This window comes from Amia ocellicauda, unplaced genomic scaffold (assembly GCF_036373705.1).
Source record: "Amia ocellicauda isolate fAmiCal2 unplaced genomic scaffold, fAmiCal2.hap1 HAP1_SCAFFOLD_62, whole genome shotgun sequence".
NCBI classification, from domain to species: Eukaryota; Metazoa; Chordata; class Actinopteri; order Amiiformes; family Amiidae; genus Amia; species Amia ocellicauda.
In genome coordinates this window covers 339,952-356,469 of record NW_027102992.1, presented here as the reverse complement: position 1 = coordinate 356,469, position 16,518 = coordinate 339,952, and the positions used below count along the sequence as shown (strand labels likewise).

Genomic DNA, 16,518 nt, shown 5'->3' with positions numbered 1-16,518 from the left:
GTATTGACGGAACTTCCAGCAAAAAAAAAAAAAAATGGATGGAAAAATATCAGTGCAGCAAAGGGTGTTGACAGTAGTTGGGTACGTGTACAATACTTCAATTATATCTCCTCCAGACAGATAGAGAGTATTAAGAGCTACGATAAAGTTACCCAGGAGACGTAAAAGCTTGCAGCACGAGGTATTTCCAGGAGGTCTCACATTCATGTACTGATCAGGTCCTGCCCCGTTTAGCTTCCGAGATCTGACAATATCGGGCGCGTTCAGGACGGTGTGGCCGCAAGCCGAGATGTCTGGCTGCATGATGTCTCTTAAAGGCTGGCGGGTATTGACGGAATTTCCAGCAAAAAAAAAAAAAAAAAAAAAAAGAAAAATGGAGGGAAAAATATCAGTGCAGGAAAGGGTGTTGAAAGTAGCCGGGTACGTGTACAATTCTTCAATTATATCTCCTGGAGACAGAAAGAGAGTATTAAGAGCTACGATGAAGTTACCCAGGAGACGTAAAAAGCTTGCAGCACCTGGTATTTCTAGGAGGTCTCCCATCAAAGTACTGACCAGGCCCTGCCCCGTTTAGCATCCGAGATCTGACGAGATCGGGCGCGTTCAGGATGGTGTGGCCGCAAGCCAAGATGCCTGGCTGCATGATGTCTCTTAAAGGCTGGCGGGTATTGACGGAACTGCCAGCGAAAAAAAAAAAGAAAAATAGAGGGAAAAATACCAGTGCAGCAAAGGGTGTTAAAAGTAGCCGGGTAAGTGTACAATACTTCAATTATATCTCCTCCAGACAGAAAGAGAGTACTAAGAGCTACGATGAAGTTACCCAGGAGACAAAAAAGCTTGCAGCACCAGGTATTTCCAGGAGGTCACCCATCCAAGTACTGACCAGGCCCTGCTCCTTTTACCTTCCGAGATCTGACGATATCGGGCGCGTTCAGGACGGTGTGGCCGAAAGCCAAGAGGCCCGGCTGCATGATGTCTCTTTAGGCTGGTGGGTATTGACGGAACTTCCAGCAAAAAAAAAAAAAAAAAAGAAAAATGGAGGGAGAAATATCAGTGCAGCAAAGGCTGTTGAAAGTAGCCAGGTACGTGTACAATTCTTCAATTATATCTCCTCCAGACAGATAGAGAGTATTAAGAGCTACGATAAAGTTACCCAGGAGACGTAAAAGCTTGCAGCACTAGGTATTTCCAGGCGGTCTCACATTCATGTACTAACCAGGTCCTGCCCCGTTTAGCTTCCAAGATCTGACGAGATTGGGCGAGTTCAGGATGTTGTGGCCGCAAGCCGAGATGCCTGGCTGCATGATGTCTCTTAAAGGCTGGCGGGTATTGACGGAATTTCCAGCAAAAAAAAAAAAAAAAAAATCGAAAAATGGAGGGAAAAATATCAGTGCAGGAAAGGGTGTTGAAAGTAGCCGGGTACGTGTACAATTCTTCAATTATATCTCCTGGAGACAGAAAGAGAGTATTAAGAGCTACGATGAAGTTACCCAGGAGACGTAAAAAGCTTGCAGCACCTGGTATTTCTAGGAGGTCTCCCACCCAAGTACTGACCAGGCCCTGCCCCGTTTAGCTTCCGAGATCTGACGAGATCGGGCGCATTCAGGACGGTGTGGCCACAAGCCGAAAGGCCTGGCTGCATGATGTCTCTTAAAGGTTGGCGGGTATTGACGGAACTTCCAGCAAAAAAAAAAAGAAAAATGGAGGGAAAAATATCAGTGCAGCAAAGGCTGTTGAAAGTAGCCGTGTACGTGTACAATACTTCAATTATATCTCCTCCAGACAGAAAGAGAGTACTAAGAGCTACGATAAAGTTACCCAGGAGACGTAAAAGCTTGCAGCACTAGGTATTTCCAGGCGGTCTCACATTCATGTACCGACCAGGTCCTGCCCCGTTTAGCTTCCAAGATCTGACGAGATCGGGCGAGTTCAGGATGTTGTGGCCGCAAGCCGAGATGCCTGGCTGCATGATGTCTCTTAAAGGCTGGCGGGTATTGACGGGATTTCCAGCAAAAAAAAAAAAAAAAAAATCGAAAAATGGAGGGAAAAATATCAGTGCAGGAAAGGGTGTTGAAAGTAGCCGGGTACGTGTACAATTCTTCAATTATATCTCCTGGAGACAGAAAGAGAGTATTAAGAGCTACGATGAAGTTACCCAGGAGACGTAAAAAGCTTGCAGCACCTGGTATGTCTAGGAGGTCTCCCATCCAAGTACTGACCAGGCCCTGCCCCGTTTAGCTTCCGAGATATGACGAGATCGGGCGCATTCGGGACGGTGTGGCCACAAGCCGAAAGGCCTGGCTGCATGATGTCTCCTAAAGGTTGGCGGGTATTGACGGAACTTCCAGCAAAAAAAAAAAAAAATGGATGGAAAAATATCAGTGCAGCAAAGGGTGTTGACAGTAGCTGGGTACGTGTACAATACTTCAATTATATCTCCTCCAGACAGATAGAGAGTATTAAGAGCTACGATAAAGTTACCCAGGAGACGTAAAAGCTTGCAGCACGAGGTATTTCCAGGAGGTCTCACATTCATGTACTGACCAGGTCCTGCCCCGTTTAGCTTCCGAGATCTGACAAGATCGGGCGCGTTCAGGACGGTGTGGCCGCAAGCCGAGATGTCTGGCTGCATGATGTCTCTTAAAGGCTGGCGGGTATTGACGGAATTTCCAGCAAAAAAAAAAAAAAAAAAAATAGAAAAATGGAGGGAAAAATATCAGTGCAGGAAAGGGTGTTGAAAGTAGCCGGGTACGTGTACAATTCTTCAATTATATCTCCTGGAGACAGAAAGAGAGTATTAAGAGCTACGATGAAGTTACCCAGGAGACGTAAAAAGCTTGCAGCACCTGGTATTTCTAGGAGGTCTCCCATCAAAGTACAGACCAGGCCCTGCCCCGTTTAGCTTCCGCGATCTGACGAGATCGGGCGCGTTCAGGATGGTGTGGCCGCAAGCCAAGATGCCTGGCTGCATGATGTCTCTTAAAGGCTGGCGGGTATTGACGGAACTGCCAGCGAAAAAAAAAAAGAAAAATAGAGGGAAAAATACCAGTGCAGCAAAGGGTGTTAAAAGTAGCCGGGTACGTGTACAATACTTCAATTATATCTCCTCCAGACAGAAAGAGAGTACTAAGAGCTACGATGAAGTTACCCAGGAGACAAAAAAGCTTGCAGCACCAGGTATTTCCAGGAGGTCACCCATCCAAGTACTGACCAGGCCCTGCCCCTTTTACCTTCCGAGATCTGACGATATCGGGCGCGTTCAGGACGGTGTGGCCGAAAGCCAAGAGGCCCGGCTGCATGATGTCTCTTTAGGCTGGTGGGTATTGACGGAACTTCCAGCAAAAAAAAAAAAGAAAAAAGAAAAATGGATAGAAAAATATCAGTGCAGCAAAGGGTGTTGACAGTAGCTGGGTACGTGTACAATACTTCAATTATATCTCCTCCAGACAGAAAGAGAGAATTAAGAGCTACGATAAAGTTACCCAGGAGACGTAAAAGCTTGCAGCACCAGGTATTTCCAGGAGGTCTCACATTCATGTACCGACCAGGTCCTGCCCCGTTTAGCTTCCAAGATCTGACGAGATCGTGCGCATTCAGGACGGTGTGGCCACAAGCCGAAAGGCCTGGCTGCATGATGTCTCTTAAAGGTTGGCGGGTATTGACGGAACTTCCAGCAAAAAAATAAAAAGAAAAAAAGAAAAAAGAAAAATGGATGGAAAAATATCAGTGCAGCAAAGGGTGTTGACAGTAGCTGGATACGTGTACAATACTTCAATTATATCTCCTCCAGACAGAGAGAGAGTATTAAGAGCTACGATAAAGTTACCCAGGAGACGTAAAAGCTTGCAGCACCAGGTATTTCCAGGAGGTCACCCATCCAATTACTGACCAGGCCCTGCCCAGTTTTTCTTCCGAGATCTGACGAGATCTTGCGTCTTCAGGACGGTGTGGCCGCAAGCCGAGATGCCTGGCTGCATGATGTCTCTTAAAGGTTGGCGGGTATTGACGGAACTTCCAGCAAAAAAAATATATAAAAAAAGAAAAAAGAAAAATGGATGGAAAAATATCAGTGCAGCAAAGGGTGTTGAAAGTAGCCGGGTACGTGTACAATTCTTCAATTATATCTCCTGCAGACTGAAAGAGAGTATTAAGAGCTACGATAAAGTTACCCAGGAGACGTAAAAGCTTGCAGCACCTGGTATTTCCAGGAGGTCTCACATTCATGTACTGACCAGGTCCTGCCCCGTTTAGCTTCCGAGATCTGACGAGATCGGGCGCGTTCAGGATGGTGTGGCCGCAAGCCGAGATGCCTGGCTGGATGATGTCTCTTAAAGGCTGGCGGGTATTGACGGAACTGCCAGCAAAAAAAAAAAAGAAAAATTTAGGAAATATACCAGTGCAGCAAAGGGTGTTGAAAGTAGCCGGGTACGTGTACAATTCTTCAATTATATCTCCTTGAGACAGAAAGAGAGTATTAAGAGCTACGATGAAGTTACCCAGGAGACTTAAAAAGCTTGCAGCACCTGGTATTTCTAGGAGGTCTCCCATCCAAGTACTGACCAGGCCCTGCCCCGTTTAGCTTCCGAGATCTGACGAGATCGGGCGCGTTCAAGACGGTGTGGCCGCAAGCCAAGAGGCCTGGCTGCATGATGTCTCTTAAAGGCTGGCGGGTATTGACGGAACTTCCAGCAAAAAAAAATAAATAAATAAATAGAAAAATGGAGGGAAAAATATCAGTGCAGGACAGGGTGTTGAAAGTAGCCGGGTACATGTACAATTCTTCAATTATATCTCCTCCAGACTGAATGAGAGTATTAAGAGCTACGCTGAAGTTACCCTGGAGATGTAAAAAGCTTTCAGCACCTGGTATTTCCAGGAGGTCACCCATCCAATTACTGACCAGGCCCTGCCCAGTTTTTCTTCCGAGATCTGACGAGATCTTGCGTCTTCAGGACGGTGTGGCCGCAAGCCAAGATGCCTGGCTGCATGATGTCTCTTAAAGGTTGGCGGGTATTGACGGAACTTCCAGCAAAAAAAAAATATAAAAAAAGAAAAAAGAAAAATGGATGGAAAAATATCAGTGCAGCAAAGGGTGTTGAAAGTAGCCGGGTACGTGTACAATTCTTCAATTATATCTCCTGCAGACTGAAAGAGAGTATTAAGAGCAACGATAAAGTTACCCAGGAGACGTAAAAGCTTGCAGCACCTGGTATTTCCTGGAGGTCTCACATTCAAGTACTGACCAGGTCCTGCCCCGTTTAGCTTCCGAGATCTGACGATATCATGCGCATTAAGGACGGTGTGGCCGAAAGCCGAGAGGCCCAGCTGCATGATGTCTCTTTAAGGCTGGCGGGTATTGACGGAACTTCCAGCAAAAAAAAAAAGAAAAAAGAAAAATGGAGGGAAAAATATCAGTGCAGCAAAGGGTTTTGAAAGTAGCCGGGTACGTGTACAATTCTTCAATAATATCTCCTACAGACTGAAAGAGAGTATTAAGAGCTATGATGAAGTTACCCAGGAGACGTAAAAAGCTTGCAGCACCTGGTATTTCTAGGAGGTCTCCCATCCAAGTACTGACCAGGCCCTGCCCCGTTAGCTTCCGAGATCTGACGAGATCGGGCGCGTTCAGGATGGTGTGGCCGCAAGCCGAAAGGCCTGGCTGCATGATGTCTCTTAAAGGCTGGCGGGTATTGACGGAACTTCCAGCAAAAAAAAAAAAAAAAAAAAATGGAAAATGGAGGGAAAAATATCAGTGCAGCAAAGGCTGTTGAAAGTAGCCGGGTAAGTGTACAATACTTCAATTATATCTCCTCCAGACAGATAGAGAGTATTAAGAGCTACGATGAAGTTTCCCAGGAGACGTAAAAAGCTTGCAGCACCAGGTATTTCCAGGAGGTCTCCCATCCAAGTACTGAAGAGGCCCTGCCCCGTTTAGCTTCCGAGATCTGACGAGATCGGCCGTGTTCAGGACGGTGTGGCCACAAGCCAAGAGGCCGGGCTGCATGATGTCTCTTAAAGGCTGGCGGGTATTGACAGAACTTCCAGCAAAAAATAAAAAATAAATAAATAGAAAAATGGAGGGAAAAATATCAGTGCAGCAAAGGGTGTTGACAGTAGCTGGGTACGTGTACAATACTTCAATTATATCTCCTCCAGACAGATAGAGAGTATTAAGAGCTACGATAAAGTTACCCAGGAGATGTAAAAGCTAGCAGCACCAGGTATTTCCAGGAGGTCTCCCATCCATGTACTGACCAGGCCCTGCCCCGTTTAGCTTCCGAGATCTGACGAGATCGGGCGCATTCAGGACGGTGTGGCCACAAGCCGAAAGGCCTGGCTGCATGATGTCTCTTAAAGGTTGGCGGGTATTGACGGAACTTCCAGCAAAAAAAAAAAAAAAAAAAATAGAAAAATGGAGGGAAAAATATCAGTGCAGCACAGGGTTTTGAAAGTAGCCGGGTACGTGTACAATTCTTCAATTATATCTCCTACAGACTGTAAGAGAGTATTAAGAGCTATGATGAAGTTACCCAGGAGACGTCAAAAGCTTGCAGCACCTGGTATTTCCAGGAGGTCACCCATCCAAGTACTGACCAGGCCCTGCCCCGTTAGCTTCCGAGATCTGATGAGATCGGGCGCGTTCAGGACGGTGTGGCCGCAAGCCAAGAGGCCTGGCTGCATGATGTCTCTTAAAGGCTGGCGGGTATTGACGGAACTGCCAGCAAAAAAAAAAAGAGAAATAGAGGGAAATATACCAGTGCAGCAAAGGGTGTTGAAAGTAGCCGGGTACGTGTACAATTCTTCAATTATATCTCCTGGAGACAGAAAGAGAGTATTAAGAGCTACGATGAAGTTACCCAGGAGACGTAAAAATCTTGCAGCACCTGGTATTTCTAGGAGGTCTCCCATCCATGTACTGACCAGGCCCTGCCCCGTTTAGCTTCCGAGATCTGACGAGATCGGGCGCATTCAGGACGGTGTGGCCACAAGCCGAAAGGCCTGGCTGCATGATGTCTCTTAAAGGTTGGCGGGTATTGACGGAACTTCCAGCAAAAAAAAAATATATAAAAAGAAAAAAGAAAAATGGATGGAAAAATATCAGTGCAGCAAAGGGTGTTGACAGTAGCTGGATACGTGTACAATACTTCAATTATATCTCCTCCAGACAGAGAGAGAGTATTAAGAGCTACGATAAAGTTACCCAGGAGACGTAAAAGCTTGCAGCACTAGGTATTTCCAGGAGGTCTCACATTCATGTACTGACCAGGTCCTGCCCCGTTTAGCTTCCGAGATCTGACGAGATCGGGCGCGTTCAGGATGGTGTGGCCACAAGCCGAGATGCCTGGCTGCATGATGTCTCTTAAAGGCTGGCGGGTATTGACGGAACTGCCAGCAAAAAAAAAAAAGAAAAATAGAGGGAGATATACCAGTGCAGCAAAGGGTGTTGAAAGTAGCTTGGTACGTGTACAATTCTTCAATTATATCTCCTGGAGACAGAAAGAGAGTATTAAGAGCTACGATGAAGTTACCCAGGAGACGTAAAAAGCTTGCAGCACCTGGTATTTCTAGGAGGTCTCCCATCCGAGTACTGACCAGGCCCTGCCCCGTTAGCTTCCGAGATCTGACGAGATCGGGCGCATTCAGGACGGTGTGGCCACAAGCCGAAAGGCCTGGCTGCATGATGTCTCTTAAAGGTTGGCGGGTATTGACGGAACTTCCAGCAAAAAAAAAATATATTTAAAGAAAAAAGAAAAATGGATGGAAAAATATCAGTGCAGCAAAGGGTGTTGACAGTAGCTGGATACGTGTACAATACTTCAATTATATCTCCTCCAGACAGAGAGAGAGTATTAAGAGCTACGATAAAGTTACCCAGGAGACGTAAAAGCTTGCAGCACTAGGTATTTCCAGGAGGTCTCACATTCATGTACTGACCAGGTCCTGCCCCGTTTAGCTTCCGAGATCTGACGAGATCGGGCGCGTTCAGGATGGTGTGGCCACAAGCCGAGATGCCTGGCTGCATGATGTCTCTTAAAGGCTGGCGGGTATTGACGGAACTGCCAGCAAAAAAAAAAAAGAAAAATAGAGGGAGATATACCAGTGCAGCAAAGGGTGTTGAAAGTAGCTTGGTACGTGTACAATTCTTCAATTATATCTCCTGGAGACAGAAAGAGAGTATTAAGAGCTACGATGAAGTTACCCAGGAGACGTAAAAAGCTTGCAGCACCTGGTATTTCTAGGAGGTCTCCCATCCGAGTACTGACCAGGCCCTGCCCCGTTTAGCTTCCGACATCTGACGAGATCGGGCGCATTCAGGACGGTGTGGACACAAGCCGAAAGGCCTGGCTGCATGATGTCTCTTAAAGGTTGGCGGGTATTGACGGAACTTCCAGCAAAAAAAAAAAAAAAAAAAAATGGAAAATGGAGGGAAAAATATCAGTGCAGCAAAGGCTGTTGAAAGTAGCCGGGTACGTGTACAATACTTCAATTATATCTCCTCCAGACAGATACAGAGTATTAGGAGCTACGATGAAGTTTCCCAGGAGACGTAAAAAGCTTGCAGCACCAGGTATTTCCAGGAGGTCTCCCATCCAAGTACTGACGAGGCCCTGCCCCGTTTAGCTTCCGAGATCTGACGAAGACGGGCGTGTTCAGGACGGTGTGGCCACAAGCCAAGAGGCCGGGCTGCATGATGTCTCTTAAAGGTTGGCGGGTATTGACGGAACTTCCAGCAAAAAAAAAAAAAAAAAAGAAAAATGGATGGAAAAATATCAGTGCAGCAAGGGTGTTGACAGTAGCTGGGTACGTGTACAATACTTCAATTATATCTCCTCCAGACAGATAGAGAGTATTAAGAGCTACGATAAAGTTACCCAGGAGACGTAAAAGCTTGCAGCACCAGGTATTTCCAGGAGGTCTCACATTCATGTACTGACCAGGTCCTGCCCCGTTTAGCTTCCAAGATCTGACGAGATCGGGCGATTTCAGGATGGTGTGGCCGCAAGCCGAGATGCCTGGCTGCATGATGTCTCTTAAAGGCTGGCGGGTATTGACGGAATTTCCAGCAAAAAAAAAAAAAAAAAAATAGAAAAATGGAGGGAAAAATATCAGTGCAGCAAAGGGTGTTGACAGTAGCTGGGTACGTGTACAATACTTCAATTATATCTCCTCCAGACAGATAGAGAGTATTAAGAGCTACGATAAAGTTACCCAGGAGACATAAAAGCTAGCAGCACCAGGTATTTCTAGGAGGTCTCCCATCCATGTACTGACCAGGCCCTGCCCCGTTTAGCTTCCGAGATCTGACGAGATCAGGCGCATTCAGGACGGTGTGGCCACAAGCCGAAAGGCCTGGCTGCATGATGTCTCTTAAAGGTTGGCGGGTATTGACGGAACTTCCAGCAAAAAAAAAAATATATAAAAAGAAAAAAGAAAAATGGATGGAAAAATATCAGTGCAGGAAAGGGTGTTGACAGTAGCTGGATACGTGTACAATACTTCAATTATATCTCCTGCAGACTGAAAGAGAGTATTAAGAGCTACGATAAAGTTACCCATTAGACGTAAAAGCTTGCAGCACCAGGTATTTCCAGGAGGTCTCACATTCAAGTACTGACCAGGTCCTGCCCCGTTTAGCTTCCGAGATCTGACGAGATCGGGCGCGTTCAGGACGGTGTGGCCGCAAGCCGAGATGTCTGGCTGCATGATGTCTCTTAATGGCTGGCGGGTATTGACAGAACTTCCAGCAAAAAAAAAAAAAAAAAAAAAAAGAAAAAGAAAAATGGAGGGAAAAATATCAGTGCAGTAATGGGTTTTGAAAGTAGCCGGGTACGTGTACAATTCTTCAATTATATCTCCTCCGGACAGAAAGAGAGTATTAAGAGCTACGATGAAGTTACCCAGGAGACGTAAAAAGCTTGCAGCACCTGGCATTTCCAGGAGGTCACCCATCCAAGTACTGACCAGGCCCTGCCCCGTTTAAATTCCAAAGATCTGATGAGATCGGGGGCGTTCAGGACGGTGTGGCTGCAAGCCAAGAGGCCTGGCTGCATGATGTCTCTTAATGGATGGCGGGTTTTGACGGAACATCCAGCAAATAAAAAAAAAGAGAAATGGTGGTAAAAATATCAGTGCAGCAAAGGGTGTTGAAAGTAGCCAGGTACGTGTACAATTCTTCAATTATATCTCCTCCAGACTGAAAGAGAGTATTAAGAGCTACGATGAAGTTACCCAGGAGACGTAAAAAGCTTGCAGCACCTGGTATTTCCAGGAGGACACCCATCCAAGTACTGACCAGGCCTTGCCCCGTTTAGCCTCCGAGATCTGACGAGATCGGGCGCGTTCAGGATGGTGTGGCCGCAAGCCGAGATGCCTGGCTGCATGATGTCTCTTAAAGGCTGGTGGATATTGACGGAACAGCCAGCAAAAAAAAAAAAGAGAAATGGAGGGAGAAATACCAGTGCAGCAAAGGGTGTTAAAAGTAGCCAGGTACGTGTACAATTCTTCAATTATATCTCCTGCAGACAGAAAAAGAGTATTAAGAGCTACGATGAAGTTACCCAGGAGACGTAAAAAGCTTGCAGCACCTGTTATTTCTAGGAGGTCAGCCATCCAAGTACTGACCAGGCCCTGCCCCGTTTAGCTTCCGAGATCTTACGAGATCGGGCGCATTCAGGACGGTGTGGCCACAAGCCGAGAGGCCTGGCTGCATGATGTCTCTTAAAGGTTGGCGGGTATTGACGGAACTTCCAGCAAAAAAAAAAAAATGGAGGGAAACATATCAGTGCAGCAAAGGGTGTTGTATGTAGCCGGGTACGTGTACAATACTTCAATTATATCTCCTCCAGACAGATAGAGAGAATGAAGAGCTACGATAAAGTTACCCAGGAGACGTAAAAAGCTTGCAGCACAAGGTATTTCCAGGAGTTCTCACATTCAAGTACTGACCAGGCCCTGGCCCGTTTAGCTTCCGAGATCTGATGAGATCGGGCGCGTTCAGGACAATGTGTCCGCAAGCCAAGAGGCCTGGCTGCATAATGTCTTTTAAAGGCTGGACGGTATTGACGGAACTTCCAGCAAAAAAAAAAGAAAAAAGAAAAATGGAGGGAAAAATATCAGTGCAGCAAAGGGTGTTGAAAGTAGCCGGGTACGTGTACAATTCTTCAATTACATCTCTTCCAGACAGAAAGAGAGTATTAAGAGCTACGGTGAAGTTACTCAGGAGACGTAAGATGCTTGCAGCACCTTTTATTTCCAGCAGGTCTCCCATGCAAGTACTGAACAGGCCCTGCCCCGTTCAGCTTCCGAGGTCTGACGAGATTGGGGGTGTTCAGGGCGGTGTGGCCGCCAGCCGAGAGGCCTGGCTGCATGATATGTCTTAATGGTTGGCAGGTATTGACGGAACTTCCAGCAAAAAAAAAAAAAAAAAGAAAAATGGAGGGAAAAATATCAGTGCAGCAATGGGTGTTGAAAGTAGCCGGGTACGTGTACAATACTTCAATTATATCTCCTCCAGACAGAAAGAGAGTATTAAGAGCTACGATAAACTTACCCAGCAGACGTAAAAAGCTTGCAGCACCTGGTATTTCCAGGAGGTCTCCCATCCAAGTACTGACCAGGCCCTGCCCCGTTTAGCTTTCGAGATCTGACGAGATCGGGCGCGTTCAGGATGGTGTGGCCGCAAGCCAAGGCGCCTGGCTGCATGATGTCTCTTAAAGGCTGGCGGGTATTGACGGAACTGCCAGCAAAAAAAAAAAAAAAAAATAGAGGGAAAAATACCAGTGCAGCAAAGGCTGATGAAAGTAGCCGGGTACGTGTACAATTCCTCAATTATAACACCTCCAGACAGATAGAGAGTATTAAGAGCTACGATGAAGTTTCCCAGGAGACGTAAAAAGCTTGCAGCACCAGGTATTTCCTGGAGGTCTCCCATCCAAGTACTGACGAGGCCCTGCCCCGTTTAAATTCCGAGATCTGACGAGATCGGGCGCGTTCAGGACGGTGTGGCTGCAAGCCAAGAGGCCGGGCTGCATGATGTCTCTTAATGGTTGGCGGGTTTTGACGGAACATCCAGCAAAAAAAAAAAAGAGAAATGGAGAGAGAAAAACCAGTGCAGCAAAGGGTGTTGAAAGTAGCCGGGTACGTGTACAATTCTTCAATTATATCTCCTGCAGACAGAAAGAGAGTATTAAGAGCTACGATGAAGTTACCCAGGAGACGTAAAAAGCTTGCAGCACCTGGTATTTCTAGGAGGTCAGCCATCCAAGTACTGACCAGGCCCTGCCCCGTTTAGCTGCCGAGATCTTACGAGATCGGGCGCATTCAGGACGGTGTGGCCACAAGCCGAGAGGCCTGGCTGCATGATGTCTCTTAAAGGTTGGCGGGTATTGACGGAACTTCCAGCAAAAAAAAAAAAGAAAAATGGAGGGAAAAATATCAGTGCAGCAAAGGCTGTTGAAAGTAGCCGTGTACGTGTACAATACTTCAATTATATCTCCTCCAGACAGAAAGAGAGTACTAAGAGCTACGATGAAGTTACCCAGGAGACAAAAAAGCTTGCAGCACCAGGTATTTCCAGGAGGTCACCCATCCAAGTACTGACCAGGCCCTGCCACTTTTACCTTCCGAGATCTGACGAGATCGGGCGCGTTCAGGATGGTGTGGCCGCAAGCCAAGAGGCCTGGCTGCATGATGTCTCTTAAAGGCTGGCGGGTGTTGACGGAACTTCCTGCAAAAAAAAACAAAAAAAAAAGGAAAATGGAGGGAAAAATATCAGTGCAGGAAAGGGTGTTGAAAGTAGCCGGGTACGTGTACAATACTTCAATTATATCTGCTCCAGACAGATAGAGAGTATTAAGAGCTACGATGAAGTTTCACAGGAGACGTAAAAAGCTTGCAGCACCAGGTATTTCCAGGAGGTCTCCCATCTAAGTACTGACCAGGCCCTGCCCCGTTTAGCTTCAGAGATCTGACGATATCGTGCGCGTTCAGGACGGTGTGGCCGAAAGCCAAGAGGGCCGGCTGCATGATGTCTCTGTAGGCTGGTGGGTATTGACGGAACTTCCATCAAAAAAAAAAAAAAAAAAAAAAAAATGGAGGGAATAATATCAGTGCAGCAACGGCTGTTGAAAGTAGCCGGGTACGTGTACAATTCTTCAATAATATCTCCTCCAGACTGAAAGAGAGTATTAAGAGATACGATGAAGTTACCCAGGAGACGTAAAAAGCTTGCAGCACCTGGTATTTCCAGGAGGTCACCCAACCAAGTACTGACCAGACCCTGACCCGTTTAGCTTCCGAGATATGATGAGATCAGGCGCGTTCAGGACGGTGTGGCCACAAGCCAAGAGACCTGGCTGCATGATGTCTCTTAAAGGCTGGCAAGTATTGACGGAACTTCCAGCAAAAAAAAAAAAAAAAAAAAATACGAAAAGGGAGGGAAAAATATCAGTGCAGCAAAGGGTGTTGAAAGTAGCCGGGTACGTGTACAATTCTTCAATTATATCTCCTGGAGACAGAAAGAGAGTATTAAGAGCTACGATGAAGTTACCCAGGAGACGTAAAAGCTTGCAGCACTAGGTATTTCCAGGAGGTCTCACTTTCATGTACTGACCAGGTCCTGCCCCGTTTAGCTTCCGAGATCTGACGAGATCGGGCGCGTTCAGGATGGTGTGGCCGCAAGCCGAGATGCCTGGCTGCATGATGTCTCTTAAAGGCTGGCGGGTATTGACGGAACTGCCAGCAAAAAAAAAAAAGAAAAATAGAGGGAAATATACCAGTGCAGCAAAGGGTGTTGAAAGTAGCCGGGTACGTGTACAATTCTTCAATTATATCTCCTGGAGACAGAAAGAGAGTATTAAGAGCTACGATGAAGTTACCCAGGAGACGTAAAAAGCTTGCAGCACCTGGTATTTCTAGGAGGTCTCCCATCCAAGTACTGACCAGGCCCTGCCCCGTTTAGCTTCCGAGATCTGACGAGATCGGGCGCATTCAGGACGGTGTGGCCACAAGCCGAAAGGCCTGGCTGCATGATGTCTCTTAAAGGTTGGCGGGTATTGACGGAACTTCCAGCAAAAAAAAAAAATAAAAAAAGAAAAAAGAAAAATGGATGGAAAAATATCAGTGCAGCAAAGGGTGTTGACAGTAGCTGGATACGTGTACAATACTTCAATTATATCTCCTCCAGACAGAGAGAGAGTATTAAGAGCTACGATAAAGTTACCCAGGAGACGTAAAAGCTTGCAGCACTAGGTATTTCCAGGAGGTCTCACTTTCATGTACTGACCAGGTCCTGCCCCGTTTAGCTTCCGAGATCTGACGAGATCGGGCGCGTTCAGGATGGTGTGGCCGCAAGCCAAGATGCCTGGCTGCATGATGTCTCTTAAAGGCTGGCGGATATTGACGGAACTGCCAGCAAAAAAAAAAAAGAAAAATAGAGGGAAATATACCAGTGCAGCAAAGGGTGTTGAAAGTAGCCGGGTACGTGTACAATTCTTCAATTATATCTCCTGGAGACAGAAAGAGAGTATTAAGAGCTACGGTGAAGTTACCCAGGAGACGTAAAAAGCTTGCAGCACCTGGTATTTCTAGGAGGTCTCCCATCCAAGTACTGACCAGGCCCTGCCCCGTTTCGCTTCCGAGATCTGACGAGATCGGGCGCATTCAGGACGGTGTGGCCGCAAGCCGAGAGGCCTGGCTGCATGATGTCTCTTAAAGGTTGGCGGGTATTGACGGAACTTCCAGCAAAAAAAAAAAAAAAAAAGAAAAATGGATGGAAAAATATCAGTGCAGCAAATGGTGTTGACAGTAGCTGGGTACGTGTACAATACTTCAATTATATCTCCTCCAGACAGATAGAGAGTATTAAGAGCTACGATAAAGTTACCCAGGAGACATAAAAGCTTGCAGCACCAGGTATTTCCAGGAGGTCTCACATTCATGTACTGACCAGGTCCTGCCCCGTTTAGCTTCCGAGATCTGACGAGATCGGGCGCGTTCAGGATGGTGTGGCCGCAAGCCAAGGGGCCTGGCTGCATGATGTCTCTTTAAGGCTGGCGGGTATTGACGGAACTTCCAGCAAAAAAAAAAAGAAAAAAGAAAAATGGAGGGAAAAATATCAGTGCAGCAAAGGGTTTTGAAAGTAGCCGGGTACGTGTACAATACTTCAATTATATCTCCTCCAGACAGATAGAGAGTATTAAGAGCTACGATGAAGTTTCCCAGGAGACGTAAAAAGCTTGCAGCACCTGGTATTTCCAGGAGGTCTCCCATCCAAGTACTGACGAACCCTTGCCCCGTTTAGCTTCCGAGATCTGACGAGATCGGGCGTGTTCAGGACGGTGTGGCTGCAAGCCAAAAAGCCTGGCTGCATGATGTCTCTTAAAGGCTGGTGGGAATTGACGGAACTTCCAGCAAAAAAAAAAAAAAAAAGAAAAAAAAATGGAGGGAAAAATATCAGTGCAGCAAAGGGTGTTGAAAGTAGCCGGGTATGTGTACAATTCTTCAATTATATCTCCTCCAGACAGAAAGAGAGTATTAAGAGCTACGATGAACTCACCTAATGGATTATTAGGAACACCATACTAATATTGTGTTTGACCCCCTTTCGCCTTCAGAACTGCTTTAATTCTACGTGGCATTGATTCAACAAGGTGCTGAAAGCATTCTTTAGAAATGTTGGCCCATATTGATAGGATAGCATCTTGCAGTTGATGGAGATTTGTGTGATGCACATCCAGGGCACGAAGCTCCCGTTCCACCACATCCCAAAGATGCTCTATTGGGTTGAGATCTGGTGACTGTGGGGGCCAGTTTAGTACAGTGAACTCATTGTCATGTTCAAGAAACCAATTTGAAATGATTCGACCTTTGTGACATGGTGCATTATCCTGCTGGAAGTAGCCATCAGAGGATGGGTACATGGTGGTCAAAAAGGGATGGACATGGTCAGAAACAATGCTCAGGTAGGCCGTAGCATTTAAACGATGCCCAATTGGCACTAAGGGGCCTAAAGTGTGCCAAGAAGACATCCCCCACACCATTACACCACCACCACCAGCCTGCACAGTGGTAACAAGACATGATGGATCCATATTCTCATTCTGTTTACGCCAAATTCTGACTCTACCATCTGAATGTCTCAGCTCTTTTTCCTATTTGTAGTGGAGATGAGTGGTACCCGGTGGGGTCTTCTGCTGTTGTAGCCCATCCGCCTCAAGGTTGTACGTGTTGTGGCTTCACAAATGCTTTGCTGCATACCTCGTTTGTAACGAGTGGTTATTTCAGTCAAAGTTGCTCTTCTATCAGCTTGAATCAGTCGGCCCATTCTCCTCTGACCTCTAGCATCAACAAGGCATTTTCGCCCACAGGACTGCCGCATACTGGATGTTTTTCCCTTTTCACACCATTCTTTGTAAACCCTAGAAATGGTTGTGCGTGAAAATCCCAGTAACTGAGCAGATTGTGAAATACTCAGACCGGCCCGTCTGGCACCAACAACCATGCCACGCTCAAAATTGC

At 46.4% G+C, this 16,518-nt stretch overlaps 8 non-coding genes and 36 pseudogenes across 8 annotated transcripts; all 44 read right to left on the bottom strand.

The window, feature by feature from the left end:
- Positions 1-166: 166 nt before the first annotated feature.
- Positions 167-285, bottom strand: LOC136739932 (uncharacterized; annotated as a pseudogene).
- Positions 286-506: 221 nt separating this feature from the next.
- On the bottom strand, positions 507-625 carry LOC136739640 (5S ribosomal RNA). Its single transcript, XR_010812962.1, has one exon. It is a non-coding gene; the product is annotated as a 5S ribosomal RNA (ribosomal RNA).
- A 209-nt stretch (positions 626-834) lies between these two features.
- Positions 835-953, bottom strand: LOC136739851 (uncharacterized; annotated as a pseudogene).
- Positions 954-1,167: 214 nt separating this feature from the next.
- On the bottom strand, positions 1,168-1,286 carry LOC136739899 (uncharacterized; annotated as a pseudogene).
- Positions 1,287-1,505: 219 nt separating this feature from the next.
- LOC136739897 (5S ribosomal RNA) lies at positions 1,506-1,624 on the bottom strand. Its single transcript, XR_010813007.1, has one exon. It is a non-coding gene; the product is annotated as a 5S ribosomal RNA (ribosomal RNA).
- A 546-nt stretch (positions 1,625-2,170) lies between these two features.
- Positions 2,171-2,289, bottom strand: LOC136739736 (uncharacterized; annotated as a pseudogene).
- Positions 2,290-2,495: 206 nt separating this feature from the next.
- On the bottom strand, positions 2,496-2,614 carry LOC136739865 (uncharacterized; annotated as a pseudogene).
- A 220-nt stretch (positions 2,615-2,834) lies between these two features.
- LOC136739705 (uncharacterized) lies at positions 2,835-2,953 on the bottom strand (annotated as a pseudogene).
- Positions 2,954-3,162: 209 nt separating this feature from the next.
- Positions 3,163-3,281, bottom strand: LOC136739810 (uncharacterized; annotated as a pseudogene).
- Positions 3,282-3,496: 215 nt separating this feature from the next.
- Positions 3,497-3,615, bottom strand: LOC136739884 (uncharacterized; annotated as a pseudogene).
- A 225-nt stretch (positions 3,616-3,840) lies between these two features.
- On the bottom strand, positions 3,841-3,959 carry LOC136739779 (uncharacterized; annotated as a pseudogene).
- Positions 3,960-4,183: 224 nt separating this feature from the next.
- Positions 4,184-4,302, bottom strand: LOC136739729 (uncharacterized; annotated as a pseudogene).
- Positions 4,303-4,511: 209 nt separating this feature from the next.
- Positions 4,512-4,630, bottom strand: LOC136739874 (5S ribosomal RNA). Its single transcript, XR_010813005.1, has one exon. It is a non-coding gene; the product is annotated as a 5S ribosomal RNA (ribosomal RNA).
- A 221-nt stretch (positions 4,631-4,851) lies between these two features.
- LOC136739859 (uncharacterized) lies at positions 4,852-4,970 on the bottom strand (annotated as a pseudogene).
- Positions 4,971-5,529: 559 nt separating this feature from the next.
- Positions 5,530-5,647, bottom strand: LOC136739663 (uncharacterized; annotated as a pseudogene).
- A 220-nt stretch (positions 5,648-5,867) lies between these two features.
- On the bottom strand, positions 5,868-5,986 carry LOC136739776 (uncharacterized; annotated as a pseudogene).
- A 220-nt stretch (positions 5,987-6,206) lies between these two features.
- LOC136739661 (5S ribosomal RNA) lies at positions 6,207-6,325 on the bottom strand. The gene has a single exon (XR_010812982.1). It is a non-coding gene; the product is annotated as a 5S ribosomal RNA (ribosomal RNA).
- A 220-nt stretch (positions 6,326-6,545) lies between these two features.
- Positions 6,546-6,663, bottom strand: LOC136739909 (5S ribosomal RNA). Its single transcript, XR_010813008.1, has one exon. It is a non-coding gene; the product is annotated as a 5S ribosomal RNA (ribosomal RNA).
- Positions 6,664-6,872: 209 nt separating this feature from the next.
- Positions 6,873-6,991, bottom strand: LOC136739709 (uncharacterized; annotated as a pseudogene).
- A 224-nt stretch (positions 6,992-7,215) lies between these two features.
- LOC136739823 (uncharacterized) lies at positions 7,216-7,334 on the bottom strand (annotated as a pseudogene).
- A 210-nt stretch (positions 7,335-7,544) lies between these two features.
- Positions 7,545-7,662, bottom strand: LOC136739708 (uncharacterized; annotated as a pseudogene).
- Positions 7,663-7,886: 224 nt separating this feature from the next.
- On the bottom strand, positions 7,887-8,005 carry LOC136739822 (uncharacterized; annotated as a pseudogene).
- Positions 8,006-8,215: 210 nt separating this feature from the next.
- LOC136739743 (uncharacterized) lies at positions 8,216-8,334 on the bottom strand (annotated as a pseudogene).
- A 220-nt stretch (positions 8,335-8,554) lies between these two features.
- On the bottom strand, positions 8,555-8,673 carry LOC136739830 (uncharacterized; annotated as a pseudogene).
- Positions 8,674-8,887: 214 nt separating this feature from the next.
- LOC136739806 (uncharacterized) lies at positions 8,888-9,006 on the bottom strand (annotated as a pseudogene).
- A 218-nt stretch (positions 9,007-9,224) lies between these two features.
- LOC136739723 (uncharacterized) lies at positions 9,225-9,343 on the bottom strand (annotated as a pseudogene).
- Positions 9,344-9,568: 225 nt separating this feature from the next.
- Positions 9,569-9,687, bottom strand: LOC136739696 (uncharacterized; annotated as a pseudogene).
- A 227-nt stretch (positions 9,688-9,914) lies between these two features.
- Positions 9,915-10,034, bottom strand: LOC136739780 (uncharacterized; annotated as a pseudogene).
- A 211-nt stretch (positions 10,035-10,245) lies between these two features.
- Positions 10,246-10,364, bottom strand: LOC136739682 (uncharacterized; annotated as a pseudogene).
- Positions 10,365-10,574: 210 nt separating this feature from the next.
- Positions 10,575-10,693, bottom strand: LOC136739712 (uncharacterized; annotated as a pseudogene).
- Positions 10,694-10,898: 205 nt separating this feature from the next.
- LOC136739828 (uncharacterized) lies at positions 10,899-11,017 on the bottom strand (annotated as a pseudogene).
- A 215-nt stretch (positions 11,018-11,232) lies between these two features.
- LOC136739898 (uncharacterized) lies at positions 11,233-11,351 on the bottom strand (annotated as a pseudogene).
- A 215-nt stretch (positions 11,352-11,566) lies between these two features.
- Positions 11,567-11,685, bottom strand: LOC136739710 (5S ribosomal RNA). Its single transcript, XR_010812987.1, has one exon. It is a non-coding gene; the product is annotated as a 5S ribosomal RNA (ribosomal RNA).
- Positions 11,686-11,895: 210 nt separating this feature from the next.
- Positions 11,896-12,014, bottom strand: LOC136739730 (uncharacterized; annotated as a pseudogene).
- A 210-nt stretch (positions 12,015-12,224) lies between these two features.
- LOC136739704 (uncharacterized) lies at positions 12,225-12,343 on the bottom strand (annotated as a pseudogene).
- Positions 12,344-12,552: 209 nt separating this feature from the next.
- Positions 12,553-12,671, bottom strand: LOC136739689 (uncharacterized; annotated as a pseudogene).
- A 218-nt stretch (positions 12,672-12,889) lies between these two features.
- On the bottom strand, positions 12,890-13,008 carry LOC136739863 (uncharacterized; annotated as a pseudogene).
- Positions 13,009-13,224: 216 nt separating this feature from the next.
- LOC136739762 (uncharacterized) lies at positions 13,225-13,343 on the bottom strand (annotated as a pseudogene).
- Positions 13,344-13,563: 220 nt separating this feature from the next.
- LOC136739840 (uncharacterized) lies at positions 13,564-13,682 on the bottom strand (annotated as a pseudogene).
- Positions 13,683-13,892: 210 nt separating this feature from the next.
- On the bottom strand, positions 13,893-14,011 carry LOC136739745 (5S ribosomal RNA). The gene has a single exon (XR_010812990.1). It is a non-coding gene; the product is annotated as a 5S ribosomal RNA (ribosomal RNA).
- Positions 14,012-14,235: 224 nt separating this feature from the next.
- On the bottom strand, positions 14,236-14,354 carry LOC136739839 (uncharacterized; annotated as a pseudogene).
- A 210-nt stretch (positions 14,355-14,564) lies between these two features.
- LOC136739886 (5S ribosomal RNA) lies at positions 14,565-14,683 on the bottom strand. The gene has a single exon (XR_010813006.1). It is a non-coding gene; the product is annotated as a 5S ribosomal RNA (ribosomal RNA).
- Positions 14,684-14,898: 215 nt separating this feature from the next.
- On the bottom strand, positions 14,899-15,017 carry LOC136739735 (uncharacterized; annotated as a pseudogene).
- Positions 15,018-15,233: 216 nt separating this feature from the next.
- LOC136739812 (uncharacterized) lies at positions 15,234-15,352 on the bottom strand (annotated as a pseudogene).
- Positions 15,353-16,518: the final 1,166 nt, after the last annotated feature.